This window comes from Myotis myotis, unplaced genomic scaffold, assembly GCF_014108235.1.
Source record: "Myotis myotis isolate mMyoMyo1 unplaced genomic scaffold, mMyoMyo1.p scaffold_m19_p_5, whole genome shotgun sequence".
NCBI lineage: Eukaryota > Metazoa > Chordata > Mammalia > Chiroptera > Vespertilionidae > Myotis > Myotis myotis.
The window spans coordinates 81,497,673-81,513,003 of record NW_023416357.1 but is presented as its reverse complement, the minus strand read 5'-3'; the positions used below and the strand labels follow the sequence as shown (position 1 = coordinate 81,513,003).

The following is a 15,331-nucleotide window of genomic DNA, read 5'->3' as shown; positions in this document are numbered from 1 at the left end:
TGCTATGCTAACCTGGGGTGCCAGATCTGTGTCCACCGTTGGCATGGCGAAATGGTGCAGCAGCCATGGGATATAAGTGGGACGGGCCTCCATCTGGAGCCGCCAGTCTGAGCAGAGGGTGAAGGTGTAACCTACGCCTGTGCCTCCCTGGCCTAGTTTGGTCCGGGCAGAGGCAGCTGCAGGCAAGACCTGGGACACTGGGCCTGAGGAGCTGTGTACAGGCCTTCTACCCAGAGCCTGGGTGCCAGAGGGGGACAGCTTACAAAGGGAAGCATCCCCCACCTCGGCCTACAGATGGGGTGTCCTGGGAGGGACCTTCTTGATGGCAATGAGAAAGGAGCTTCTGTACAGCCTGATGTTCTCGTTGGCAGCAGAGAAAACGCTGAGCTCATGTGAGACACTGCATGGCACTTCGAACTGCTTTTGGGAGGGCGGTCCCGTAGTAGCAGGGGTGGGAGTTGAGAGTCATAAAAACAGGACTTATTACAAGAAAGTGGCTGATAAGGCCTAGGGAAATTCTGGATATCACAGTTGTAAGGGTGACCATTTATTGAGCAGTTTATATAAGGTCTTCCCAATAAACTTATAATGTAGGTACAGTTTTTATGCCCATTTTAAAGCTAAACAAACGGAGGCTTCGAGGGCAATTGGTGAGTGGCAGAGCATTTGACAGCAAAGTTGCCCTTAGGCCCTGCACTGGCTGCCGGTGGCACGTGCCTGTGTCAGTCCATGGCTTAATAGCTGAGTCACCTCTCTAATGTAGGAAAGAGCCTCAGGGCTAGGCAAGACCCTCAGAGTTTTGGGACCCTCTTGGTTCCTGGCATAGGCCAGGCAACTGCAAAGTGGCTCCTAGAGACCACTCTAGGATGGTGGGTCTCTTCTCTGATGGTGCCCCATGTCCTGACGGCTCAAATTCGGGGCAGCCTCTCTGGCCAGGACGCTGAGAATGGTGCTTTTTTCACCTTGACCACCACCAGGAGAACCCCACTGGACCTTGATCCTTCCTTAGTCAACCCCCATGTGTGTGCAGCCCCCAAGCAGCTGGGCTGGGCCTCGGCGCCAGGAGCTTCTTCTGGGTCTCCTGAGCCCTCTCCTGCCAGGAGGCCTTTACTTCTGCTGGACGCATTGTCTCATGGCCTCCATGGGGCTAACCTGGATGACCATCTCCTTAGAGAACAAAAACAGGGGGCATTCTGCCCTGACCGGTTTGGCTCAGTGGATAGAGCATCAGCCTGCAGACTGAAGGGTCCCAGGTTCGATTCTGGTCAAGGGCATGTACCTTGGTTGCGGGCACATCCCCAGTAGGAGGTGTGCAGGAGGCAGCTGATCGATGTTTCTCTCTCATCAATGTTTCTAACTATCCCTCTCCCTTCATCTCTGTAAAAAATCAATAAAATATATATTTTTTAAAAAGAGTGGGCATTCTATCCTATAGGATACCTATGTATATATGTATGTATGTACATACATATATATATACACACGTAGAGGCATGTACATACATACACATGTACATAGGTACACACACACACACACACACACACACACACACACACACACCAAATGTTAATTGGAACTACCCCTGGGTCATGAAATTACCAGTGATTTCTAGTTCCGTCTTTATGCTCTTCTGTATTTTCTAAATTTCCTGTGATGGGCACATAATAGAAAAAGTAAAACCAAGAGCAGCTCCCAACCACGGGAGGCAGTGCTCATGGAGGCCTTTCTTGGACCTGAACAATGGCCCTCGGGGCTCTGCGTGTCTGAGCGGGCAGCTGGGGGCTGTGGGCGCGATGTGGGGTTGGGGGTTGTAGGGGAGATGCGCATTCTCAGGACAAATGCAGGAGCCTCCTGGGCCTTCTGGAGCACATCTGCAGTTGTCTGCAAGACATCTTGACTCACAGTTAACTGCAGCTCATATTCAATCAAGCAAGAAGCCCCCACATTGTCAGTGCTGAGGGGTGGAACCCACACTCTTCATCTCCTCTTTGTAGCAGCTGTCCTCTTTCCCACTGGCTGGATGCTGACAGCGGAGGCGTGGTCAGGGATGGGCAGTGTGGGTGTTCACAGCCCAGGAGACCGGCTTGGGCCCCTCACCTCCTTTGGGGTGCTCATGGGCACTGTTATTTAGACGACGTGGCATCCAGGCTTGTGGGTGCTGGACTCCCTCTGTGCCCACCAGATGCCCGACTTTGTGAGTAGGCAGAGAGAGGGATGGGGTCAGGACCTCATACAGGTGCTGGGCCCAGGCTCCATTCCAATCGTGCTGGGTGTGTCTATAAGTCCCGCCACCCTGCAACCAAAGTGTCACAGCAGGGCAGAAACTGAAGCGGGCACCACAAGGCCAGTCTGGCCGATAGGTTAGTGTTTGTCATCAAGCCATTGGTGGGTGGTGTCAGGTGATCAGAGCAGCGCAGGAGGGCCTTGGGAATAGAGTGTGCAATGGCTCTGTGTGGCTCATTCCATCCCGGGGGTGTTTGGACAGGCACGAGGGCATTATCGGTCACCACAATCCTGGGAGGGGGAACTGGCAGTTGGTGGGCAGGGGTGCCCAGGACTCTACTGTGCCCAATGGGCCTGCTCTGGGAGGAATGGTTACTGCATCCCACTCAAATTGCAAATATCCCACCAGACATTCCAGTGGGTGAGAAATCGGTTCAAAATGACCTGGGCCTAGAACTAAAGTCTGTTTTACATATTAACATACAGCATTTTTTTTTGCACAATTCTAACATACACTGAATCTCCCAGGAATGCAGCAATAGTGGAAATTGAGGAGAGATTGTCCTTTGTTCTGTCATAGGATTTTACCAAGAGCGTTCACTGTTTCAGACAGTCACATCCCCGAACTCAAGGCTGCCCATGGTATTTGAGTGGCCGATACAACAGCACGACGTCAGCCTGCATTTTGAAATGCCACATTGGTGGTGAGTATATGAACAGGTGCCCCAATTCCACTGCTTCATTTTGTCCTCTAGTGTAGACATGCCCAAGCATTTACATATTATTAAAATATTATTTGATTATAAATCACTCTCCTTTTATTTTTCCTTTATATACAGGTTAAGGCATTGCTATGTTAATGTGTAAAATTATGTATGTGGATAGGTTATATTAATGATGAACTTAATTTCTGGAGAGAAAAGGAGATGTTACAAAACATTTCTTTATTATTATTATTATTATTATTATTTATTGATTTGAGAAAGAGAGAGAGAGAAACATTGATTTGTTGTTCTACTTATTTATTCATTCATTGGTTGATTCTTGTATGTGCTCTGACTGGTGATCAAATCCACGACCTTGGCATATCTGGATGATGCTCTAACCAACTGAGCTGCCTGGGCAGGGCACAAAGCATTTCTTATAGGAGGGGATGCGGAGTCTTAGAGAATGAGGACTACTGAGTCCTCCAATTCATAGATGGGAAAAATGGGTCCAGGAAGGCACAGTAAGCTGCCAGATGTCACATCATGAAGGAGCAGAACCAGAATTAGAACCCAGGTTTCCCAATTCCTGGCCCAGGGCTCTTTCTGCTCACTCAATAGCTTTTGATAGCCTTTCTCAGCTTCTTCTCTCATGACAACTCCATTCCCTGTTATAAAGGTGGATGAAAGATTTTTTTAAACCTGTGGACTTTTGTTTGTAATTTATGGAAACTTTCCAAACAGCCAGCGAGGCCCTGGGCTGTGTGAACCCAGCAGCTTGCTGATGTCCAGGGCCTCTCCCAACTGTACCAACCTGTCACTCTGGCCAGACTCCTTCTGGGCCAGGCTGGGACCAGGGGGCGGGGCCAGATGACCTCCCGTGACCTCATCTAGCCCAGACACAATTTTCTTCCCTTCTAGATAGTTTTCCAATCACCAAGTGAATCTGAGACTGTCTATTCTTTCGACGACTACCTTTCAACTCAAGTTATGGTTTTATAAATAATATATATGGCAAGTCAGTGCTGGGGGAAGGACGCTCATTCCGCTCTGAAATATTTATGGCCCGGAGTGTCTGCTTACTTTTCTTCAGAGTCATTTTTTAGCACAGCGTGCGGGAGAGTGCGACAGCCCAGGGCATCGTCGGAGGCAGCAGCACGAATAGTCCTTCCAGCCTGACTGCTGGGCCTATCCATCCCATAGCCGACAGGGAAGATGGCAGCTCTGCCCAGGGAGCGCTCCCAAGCCCAGACCTCCTAAATTATCTCAGGGAAGACTGTGTCGGTGACAAGAATCGGCGCCACTGCCTTTGAGACAGACGTTGCTTTCCAGTGTGCAGTTTGAATAATAACAGACACTGCATCAGGCTTTTTCAAATAAGATCTTTAACTCTTCAGCCTTTCTGAGAAAGTGTGCATTATAGCTCTCACTTCACAGGTGGGGAAACTGAGGCTCAGAAAAGTTAAGGCATTCCTTGAGGTCTCTCCATAACCAAATAGCAGTCTGGAGTTCTACCCAGCCTGGCTGAGCCCTCATCTCAATCTTTTCTCCTGTACCAACCTGCCACCCATGCTGACCCATCACTCAGCCGTAGCTGGGAGCTAGTGAATGGATTCCAGATCAGTTTCCATGGCAGTGCCTGCCCGTCTGCAATGTTTGAACTGCTGGGGGGCTTGGATCTGGGAATGACAGTCTGTGCTGAACAGCAGGCTTGACTCCCAAACCTAAGGCGATGGATGCATCCTTGCATATGCTTAAGTGCGGCCAGATGGGAGCCTGAATTGAAGAATGATGGTGCTGGAAGGACCCATGGAGTCATCTTACCTGACTCCCATGTTACAGGTGGGAGATTAGGAGCATGACAAGGACTTGTCCAAGGCCATAGTTGGAACCTATTGATCATGATGGTCTATCTTGGAGTCCAGACTTCTGGTCAACCTCATCTCTCTCCTCAAACCCCTTTTCTTATAGGAGAAAACTGAGACTTGGAAAGGGAAGAGCTTGATCAGAATCACAGGGGTGGAAGGATATAGAGCTGTGTACTTCCTTGGTCTGGCTGTAAATCCACTAGTGAGTTAAATCATTTTGAGACTGCAGTTGAGGAAAAAATTCCTGAGCATTTCTGAACTAGCTGACCATGAAGAAGGCTTTAGTTCATAAAATATAGATTTTAATCAGTGATTGGAATTAAGTAGTGAGGACAGGAATATAGGGCAATTTCCTATAGAAAAAAGGCACTTATATTTCTGTAAGTTGGTGACCCTAGGGCGGGCTGGCTCTGAGTCATCATCAATGTGGCGGGTGACAGAGAATGATTGTGAAGTCAATGAATGACAACATTTCTGAAAAAGTCCAGTTCAATCTTGAGTCAGAAGGAACTGTTGAGCTGTCCTACCCTGGCTGCCTTTGGCCTTCCCCTGCCATAGGAAGCCCGCCTTGTGGTAAATAGTCTTTAAAGATGGTCCCCACAATGAATCATGATTCTTGGTATTCATGCCCTTGTATTGCCTTCTCCCTCTTGAATATGGGCTGGCCCTGTGTGCACCAATAGATTGTAGTGGACACAACTGAGTGACTTCTAAGGCCACATCAGAAGAAGCCTTTGCAATTCTCACCTGGCTCTCAGGTAAGGCTTGCTCTCGGTCTGACTACTTTGAGACTGCCATAATGTGAGGAAGTCCAAGCTAGCCACATGGAGAAGTCTGGAGGGAGACCGAGAGATCTGGTCAAGCTCCAGCTCTTCTAGTTATTACAGCTGTGGCATCAGAGGTGTGAGTGAAGGAACCATTCTGAACTTTCAGCCCAGCTGAGCCTATAGATGACTCCAGCCACTGCTTCCACCGAACTGCAACTACACAAGCAACCCCAGGCCAGAACCACCCACCCAGCTGAACCTGATCAACTCTATAGACCCATGAGAGGGATAATAAAAATATAAAGCCATTATTTTTTAAGGTGACTTGCTATGCAGCAATAGATAACCAGAACACCTTGCATTGCTAATGCCATTTGGGTTTGGACCAGAAGTCCAGGGTGATGTGGAGATTTTAAAATCAGCTTTCTCACAAACAGGACCAAGCCAGGCAGCCTCTCAGAGCCCAGAGAGTGGGTGTTTCCTCTGAGACAACCTCTCCAAACCAGCTGAGGAGCCACTGAGAGCATTTGCAGGGGACCTGTCGAAGGAGGACCTCACTGCCCTTCTCTCTGGACAGCCCTCCCTCAAGTCATTCACAGACCTTACCTCTGCCCTTGGTTTCTGATCAGCTCCCAAAAAGTGAGGTCACAAGGCCCCAGAGTGTCCCTGAGGGACCCACAATGGGTGGGAACAGGGCTGCTTCTAGGCCCAGGGCTATGCAAACAGTTGACTGGTCAAGACAAGATGAACAGACATGAGCATGTCCAGATACTTGGTTAGAAATTTGACATTGCCATGACAACTAAGCTTTGAGGCATGGACTTGTCTCCTCGAATAGGAAACCGTATACAATAAAACTGAGTATTGTCAGCTTCTGAGATGTGTCACATTTGACCTGAGAAGCATCCTGGTCATATGCAGAGGAACCGCATATTGTCCACGAGGGACATCTAGTTTCAGAGCTTGTACTGTACCTCTGTGCATCCCCCTCTGGGAGGAGCCAACCCAGGGGCATAAATGCCATTGGCGAGGGCACTGTAGGCTGAGTCTCAGTTCCCGGGCTCACTCCCCTGGCACCACAGCCGGTTCTTTGTGCAGCACATAGATTGCATGACTGTCATGGCAGCCACGGGTGGAGGCTTGGCCCTGCAGTAAGAACTTGAGCAGCCAACCCTCTCCTTCCTCCCTGAAGCTAGACCTTTGGAGGCACAGGGCTTGCCTCACAAGAGAAATCTGATTTCCTGCCTCTTAAGGAAAAAGAGCTGAAGGATTCTAGGATTTTGCATGTCTTTTTGTAAAACAAGCTGGCGACATCAGATCTTAGAATCAGTGCCTTGAATTTCATGCACAAGACCTGCAGTTAGCAAATTCACTTAGAACAGGTTTTTTTTTTTTTTTAAATATCTGAGGAAGAGTCAGAAAGCTCAGTGGACCCCAAGTACCAGAGACGGGGAGCCAGCTGGCATGGGTGTGAGATGCTCTCACACTGTGGCTTTCACTGCATTTCTCCGATGCATTTGCATTGCCTTCTAAACTGGTTTTTACTTAAATAATTTAGTATAAAAACACAAACTCACAGGGACCACACATTAAACATCTGCTGTGATAGACACTGTGCTTGGGGCTCTTATGACACAAAATCACCTTAATTTCATAACCTCAGTCAGGAGAGTGGGTGTGGTGGGCAGAATAATGCCACCGACATTAAGAGATTACCCTGCCTTATCTGTAATCACAGGGTCCTTTAAAGCAGAAGGGGAAGAAGTCAGGGTTAGAGAGAGGTTTGAGATGCCACCTGCTGGCTGTGAAGGGGACTATGGCCAAGGGATGTGGAAAGTCCAAGGAAAAGATAAGAAACCATTCTCCCTAGGCTCTCCAGAAAGAACACAGCTCTGCTGACAACTTGAGTTTAATCCAGTGCAAACTTCTGATTCCAGAACTACAAGGTAATGTATTTGTGTTCTTTTAAGCCACTAACTTTGTGGTAACTTGGTACAACAGCGATAGGAAACTACTACAATGGGGTTCAGAGAGGCTTCGTAACTTGCCCAAGATGCCGCAACGTTGAGATCCAATCCCAGGTCACTCTGATTCCAGAGCCCCTTGCTCTTTCCCTCTGCTCCACACTGCCCCCTGCTGACACTCTCGGTGGTGTGAAGCTGGGGGAGGAGGGAGATCCAGGCACTGGGTTGCCTGAGGAAATGGAGAAGAGAAACACAAATGGAGAGAAGAGTGGTCTGTGACCCTGTTGGCCAAAGGTGGGCCTCCACTTTCGGCAATAGCTCTGAACAAAACTCTTCCTCCAGGCTCCAGGGGTCATCCTGACCCCAAACAAGGATGGTTCACTTCAGGGCCAGTGTCCGAGACCAGGGCCCACCACCTGCGGGGATGTATGCATCTGGGGGGTGGGAGGCCTCCTGCGAGTCAGTCAGTAGGAGAGGTGCAGGTCTGAGTGCCACTGCAGCACGTGGGAAAGGTGCTGGCTTCCTCTGGGCTTCAGCTTCCTGATGAATCAAAAGGGGTGATAATGCCTACTCTCCATCGGGATCCCGCTGCCGATCCACGGCAGTCCCCTTTGTCCATGAATTTATAACGGCTGCCCATTACTGGTCATCCCAGTTGCCCTCCAGACTTGAGCTGAATGCTTCTTTGTAACTCCCACTGCATCTGTCTTGTGGGTTCAGATACCTCCCAGCGCCAGGATGGTTCCAAAGGACCCGGGACAGTGTGTCTTGTATTTGTCATGCTTTCGTTCCTCCATTTTAACCTCAGTGGGCACCTTTCCCATCCTTTCATCCGCACAGAAGAGCCAAAGAGCTGTTCTGGTCACACAGGGGTAGAGCGTGGTGTTCGTCCCTGATCCCTCAGAAAGAAGGCTTGTTACAATCAGAGAGGGTGGCCAGCACAGCTTCACTAAAGGTTTCCAGTGGCAGGCCGCAGGGCTCTGGGCTGGCACTGGGCCTGGTCACTGGGCGCCTGACGGAGATGAAGACATGGAAACTAGCTAATCAGATTTGCAGAATGTGCTGACTCGCTCCGGGGCTCCTAGGCACCCCGCCCAGGATGACGGTGCCAGGCACATTCCCACAGAGGTTGGGGTGTCTGCTGGAAGCTGAGTAGCCGGGGCCCACTTACTCTGCTTGGGAAACATATGACATTTCTGGGCTAGTGATTCATTTCATCTGGGACCTCAGGGTGTCCTGCCGACATACGATACAGCAGTCTTTGCAAGGAGCCCACAGGCATGTCTTCATTAAGTCCTGAGTGTCAGGAAGGCCACCCAGAATGGAGAGCTGGGCCTGGGCAGAATTTGGAGTTGGGTGCATTGGCTGGAGCCCCGGGAGGCCTGGGTGCGGCTGTGCCCCGCTGGCTGCCCTGCAGGGACAGCAGACAGGGAGGCGGGCGGGAGCCGCCGCAGTGCACTCTGCCTGCAGGAGCTTTCTCGCCCACCAGAGCCCAGGAGAAGGCTCCTGCCAGGTGAGCTTCGTTCACGGCTGGGCCCTGCACCCGGTACTCGAAAGTCACCTTCCCGGTGGGATCTTCCCTAGTCACCTCGTCTTAGCTTTCACCCTCTGCCCCACCCCAGACATTTCACGTTCCCTTTCTCGCCTTAACTTGTACCACCGGCTATGATATATTTATTGTACTTATTTATCTTGTTCATTGCGTGTGTTCCTCCATAGAATATAACTCCATGCAGACAAGGAGTTGTCCACTTCTTCACTGAGGTGTCCCCACCACCAAGCACAATGCCTGGTACAGGGTAAGGTACTCAAAACGTATTTGTCAAATGAATGAATGAATGAGTGAATAAATGAAACCAGGCCCCTGTATAGATGACTCCCTCTGAGGCACCAGTGAGGACTGGTGGTTAAGGAACTGATGTTCTCACAAAGCAGCAGTGGCGAAGGCGCTTCTGGAGGCGGGCTATGAGCTGTGAGAAGCAGACAGGTCGAGCTCCATCTCTGGCATTTCCCAGTTCTGCAAAGTGGGGCAGCTAACAGCTCTTCCAGTTCCTTCTTCCTCAAAATGGGGATGACACAGTGACCTGAGAGGCATAAAAGGCACGGAGGGGGTCCTTTTGGCTGGAGGTCCCTGAGGTTACTCATAGCTGGAGCACACTGTCCATGGCCTCTGTCCTGAAGGAGCAGAGGAGCCAGGAGCATGAGCCGGGCTTGGGTAATTGGCCGTGGGTGGAGGGTCTGGAGGTCCTGGGGGAGGCGTGAGTGGGAGGTGGGCAGGGTGAAGGGAGCAGGACCAGGAATCCCAAAGAGAAGGTTAGGTACCTGGAGGTAGACTCTGTGCAGGAAGTTTAATGGGGGTGCTCTCAGAATCAGCACCTGGGAGAGAGGGACAGCAGCAGAGGGAGCGGGAGAGCTACACCAGACCTCAGACTGGAGCTAGGTCTTTGCAGCCCCGCACCCATCACTCACAAACACAGGCTGCCCCAGGAAAGGGCCAGCCTCGAGGCCTCGGGGGGATGGCTCTCTTCAGAAGAGGGTAACCCATCACCTTCCCATCACCAGCAGTTGGGGATAATCCTTCAGATTTTAAGGAGACTTTGGGTGGGGCAGCAGTGTCCATTGCAGTGGGTCATTAGGGCAGAGCCAAACTCAGCTGTCCTAGCTCCACTGTGGCCACAGGGCCCCCAACCTTTGACCTTTGTGACCTCTAGCTATTCCCTTTCCATTTTTCCTCTTCCCCTCGATCCATCCCCCACCCGCACCCCCACCTTTTCTAGTGGCATCTGCAGGGAGGGGTGGGAGTGTGAGGGAGTGAGGGAGGAGGGGGAGGCTGAGAGTAAGACAGTGGAGCATTTTGTGCAGGTCAAAGGGCAGAGAGTATGGCTGAGGAACGGTGGGTGTGGACTGGGGGCCTCCCAGCTCTGCTGCCTGCCGGCCGGTGGCCTGGGGAATCCTCCCTCCCCTCTGGTCTTCAGCTTCCTTACTTGCATGGCGGGGCTTGGGCGTGGGAGCACAGAGGAGGTGTGGATGGAAAATGCATGAGCGCCTGTAGACAGAGTCAGCGTGTGCACTGGTGTGTGCAGGAGCCAGCAGCTCCCTGCTGTGCTGCCAGGAACTGCACCTTGGAGTCCTGTCTCTGGGGAGTGGAGAGCTGGCCTCCTTCCCTGGAGAATGGAGGGGGTGCTGGAGTGGCCCCCAGGGCAGCGGACATTGGTCCCTCTTGCCCCAGTGTTGAGGCCCATGGAGGACTCCTGGCTGAGGGAGAGTGGGTGATATGTAGCTGGAGAGCGTTATCACAGCCAAGCCCAGGAACAAAACCCTGGGTCCCCCCAACGCCTGCACAGCCAATCCAGGGCTGATGAAAACAGCAATTATGAGCTGTGTTATTAAAGGCTGCCGGATTTTAATTAACAATGGAATCACCTGGTGGTGGGATCCGGGGAGGGAAGGGATAATGATGGATTGCTGGAAGGCAGGCAGGGCTGTTGTTTCAACTTCTCTCGGCCCCTGGTAGGTCTGGAAGGCAGTGAGGCCAGCTTTCCAGTCTCTAATGAGGAGCATTCGCAGGTGCTCAGGGCCAGGTTGGCCAGAGGTGTGTGTGTGTGTGTGGGGGTGCTTTTAAGGGGCACCTTCCAACCCAGGGCTGCAAGGTGTGGGTGCAGCTGAGAAGGGGGTTCAGAGATGGGTATTGGTAGGCAGGGCCAGGAGGGGAAGCCCAGCAGGACCCAGGGGTCCCCAGCTACAAGGTGTATTAGAAAGGAGGTTATGCTCCCCACTTGAGTCTCCAACCAGAGCCCCAGAATCTCCTGGGGCCCCTTATACAGCTGGTAACCAGGTCCCATCTCATGAGTACGTTAACAAGTATCCTGACCACATTTGAGTTTCAAAACCAATGAATTTGAGGCCATTGGTTTTCAAAGCTTTTTTTTTTTTTCCCTGCCTCAGCAACTCTTGCTTCAAATGAAACCTTACCAGGAAGGCAAATGAACCCAACAGATCAACACCAGTGTGTTCGGTCAAGGTAGGTGGGGGAGGGGAGTCTAAACCCCTGGCCCTTGCCCACTCAAATCAGCAAATAGCCTCAAAGATTTGTTCAAACAAGTGCAATGTCTTTCCCATCTCTGGCACCTTCCCCTTCTGGGCAGTTCAGAGTGGGGCCCAAACCCTCAGAGCTGGACAGGACAGGGCAGGCAGGAGCTGAATTTCTGCCATTTAAGAAGATTTTAAGCCAGGAAGGACAAACCAAAGGAGTTTTCTGGCTCAGGGTAATGAAGGCAGGCTCTGGAGTCAGACTACCCGTGTTCAAGTCCCAACTCTGCTATTGGCTTTCTGGGCGATGTTGGGCAAGTTACTGTACTTCCTAAGCCTCAGTTTCCTCAACTGTGAAATGGGTATGCGGCAGGATGCTGAGACCTCTCCTCAAAAGGCAATGTCATCACCCCACCCAGTCTGTCACCTTATAGAATGTTCTGGCACTCTTGTGAAGAACAAGCATCCACCTGGGCCAAGCCCCTAGGACCAAGCTTGTTAGGTAGTGAGTGGTCAGAAATGTCTGCTATGACTGTCTAGGCCATAGGGGGTTGGATGTCCTCCTAGGACAGACCAACCCAGAGTCCTCTGACAGAGCCTATGCATTTAAATCCTCAGCTGGGGGTGTTCAAATCCTGCCTCCAGCACTTCCCACTTGCGTGATCTTCAGCAAGACACCTGCCCCTCGGCCCACCTCCAGAGGGTTGTATGAGCATGAAATGAGACGGCATGCCTGATCCAGTGGGCCGTTCGCAGGCTGCGTCGTACTGGACTTCCAGTAGCACTTGACACAGCCGACCTCTCTCCTCCTGGAAGTACCTTCTCCACTTCAGTGACCCTGTGCTCTTCTCCCCTCCCCTGGCTACTCCTCAGCAACTCCGGTGTGGGCTGGATGGACGGGCTTCAGGGCCTGGCATTGTCTGGGAGGACAGGCTGTTCTTTCAGCCCCACCTTGGTAGCCGGGGTAGATGGGTAATTCTCTTAGTTTTTCTGGCTCAGGATCAGCGGTGGGCAGATCTTTGCTTTGACTTCTCCTTTGAGGCCTGGATTGTCTCTTTAGTTCAGCTCTGATGTTCCTGCCACCAAGCAGCTCTCTGGGTCCAACTCCTGATCCATGTCCAATAAACGTTTATTAAATCACCAACCAGAGCAGGTGAGTCAGCTCAGAGAGCTCCTACATTTCCTGGCCACATAAGCGTAAGTGCCGTGGGAATACCTGGAAGTGGTGCCTGGAGCCAGGGTGTCCCCGCATTGTGACAAGTAGCAGTAACACTGTTTACTAAGCACTTTCATAGACGTCATTATTTGCTAAGCATTTTTACATTATTCCACTTGGTCCTCTGAGCTGGTGTTTTTATTTCTGTTTTATAGATGAAGATCCTGAAGCATAGAGATGTCGACAGACCATTTGCTCAAGTAGCCCTACCCCTGAAGATGTATTTAAAGAATCGGACAAATAATTATTTGTGTATGGGGGACACAGCTTAGTACTAAAATGCTAGTCAAAAATTGCATGTAAATTGGAAGGAGAGTGATTTAAATTAAGGAGTTCAGGGGTCCTCATATTTGTCAGGAGGAGGAAATAAATTAACTTTAGGATTTATTAAGTGCGCATGTTAAAATAAGTAGCATAATGGCTAAAAGAATAGACATGTAATATATAACTGAAACAAATGGGAGGGAGGTGGGAAAATAAAATGAAGAAAAGAGATAAAAGCTCTAAAAATCTCAATTACTCTTGGTGGATGTGTTATTGTTCAGAAAATATTCACTCTGTCTTCCCACCTTCCCATGAGAGGAGTTTAGTTCCCCACTTCATTGTTGTTGAGCTTGACTGCGTGTTTTAGCCAATGGGATGTGAGTAGCTGTTAACACAAGGCTTTAAATGTCCTCGAATAACGTGGCTTTGTCTCATGTGCTTCTGCCTCTGCCACCTGCCCCAGAAACCCTCGCTGCTTCAGCCTGGTCCCAAGGAGAAGTCTTAGACTATACCCACAATATGGAATAACAAAAAGATCGGGCAGAGCTATAGCCTCAGATCTGAGAATGAGAAATACATTTTATTGTTGTTAATCCTCATCCAAGGATATTTTTCCATTGATTTTTTGAGAGAGTGGAGGGAGGGAGGAAGAGAGAGAGAAGGGAGAGAGAGAGAGAGAGAAAGAGAGAGAGAAACATCAACTTGAGTGACACACACATCAATTGGTTGCCTCCCACATGAGCCCTGACCTCGGCAGGGATCAAACCTGCAACCCTGGTACATGCCTTTGACTGGAACTCGAACTCGAGACCCTTTGATCCAGGGGCCAATGTTCTAACCACTGAGCAACCAGCCATGGAAGAAAAACTTTTTTTTTATAACCCTCTGAGACTTTGGCATTGTCTGTTATTCAGGATTATTGCAGTAATATTTAATCAATGTACAGATCAAAAGAAGACAAGAAAAGTAGGGGAGAAAAAAAGCAGAAAAGGAGGTCAAATAAGAAAACATTATAAGATGTTAATAAATCCAAATTGATCACTAAAATATAAATGGACTAAACTCTCTAAAAGATAAAGATAAAAGTAAAGTCACTGAAGAAACCACAGGCAGCAAAATCTCAGACGTATCTTGTAGCGATATGTTTACAGATACAGCTTCTAAGGCAAAGGAAACTAAGGAGAAAACAGACAAATGGAACTACATCAAAATAAAAAGCTTCTGCACAGCAAAAGAAACCACCAACAAAAGGAAAAGGGAGCCCACTGCATGGGAGAACATATTTGCCAATGATACATCTGTTAGGGAGTTAATATCCAAAATATATAAGGAACTCATACAACTCAACAAAAGGAAGATAAACAATCCAATTTAAAAATGGGCAAAGAACCTAAATAGATACTTCTCCAAAGAGAACATACAGAAGGCCAAGAGACATATGAAAAAATTCTCGAAGTCACTGATCATCAGAGAGATGCAAATTAAAACAATGAGATAACACCTCACACCTGTCAGAATGGCTACCATCAACAAATCAACAAATGACAAGTGCTGGCAGGGATGTGGAGAAAAGGGAACCCTCGTGCACTGCCGGTGGAAATGCAGACTGGTGCAATCATTATGGAAAACAGTATGGAGTTTCCTCAAAAAATTAAATATGGAACTGCCATTTGACCCAGTGATCCCACTTCTAGGAATATATCCTAAGAAACACGAAGCACCAATCAGAAAGAACATATGCACCCCTGTGTTCACAGCAGCACCATTTACAATAGCTAAGATCTGGAAACAGCCCAAGTGCCCATCGGTAGATGAGTAGGTAAAACAGCTGTGTTACATTTATACCATGGAATACTATACAGCAGTAAAAAAGAAGAATCTCTTACCCTTTGAGACAGCATGGAAGGTCCTGGAGAGTGTCATGCTAAGTGAAATAAGTCAGTCAGAGAAAGACAAGTATCACATGATCCCATTCATATGTGGAATCTAAGTAACAAAATAAACTGATGAATGGAGTGGATCCAGAGACATGGAAGCATGGAACAGAGTGTGGAATCTCAGAGGGAAGGCGGGGGAGAGTTGGTGGGTGGGAGATAATCAACCAAAGACCTTGTATGCATATATGCATAACCCATGGACACAGGGTGCTGAAGGCCTGGGGCAGGGGGCAGGGGTGGGATGGAGGGGGTCAGTGGGGGACATATGTAATACTTTCAACAATAAAGAATTATTTTAAAAAATTAAGTTCATGTAAAAAAATAAAAGATAAAGTCATTAAAATAAAATTCAACCATAT

General features: G+C 49.3%; 1 long non-coding RNA gene across 1 annotated transcript; it reads left to right on the top strand.

Annotated features, from left to right (window-relative positions):
* Nucleotides 1-2,804: 2,804 nt before the first annotated feature.
* Nucleotides 2,805-14,195, top strand: LOC118656677. Its single transcript, XR_004967662.1, has 5 exons — nucleotides 2,805-2,927; nucleotides 7,433-7,508; nucleotides 9,246-9,325; nucleotides 11,472-11,547; nucleotides 12,927-14,195. It is a non-coding gene; the product is annotated as an uncharacterized LOC118656677 (long non-coding RNA).
* Nucleotides 14,196-15,331: the final 1,136 nt, after the last annotated feature.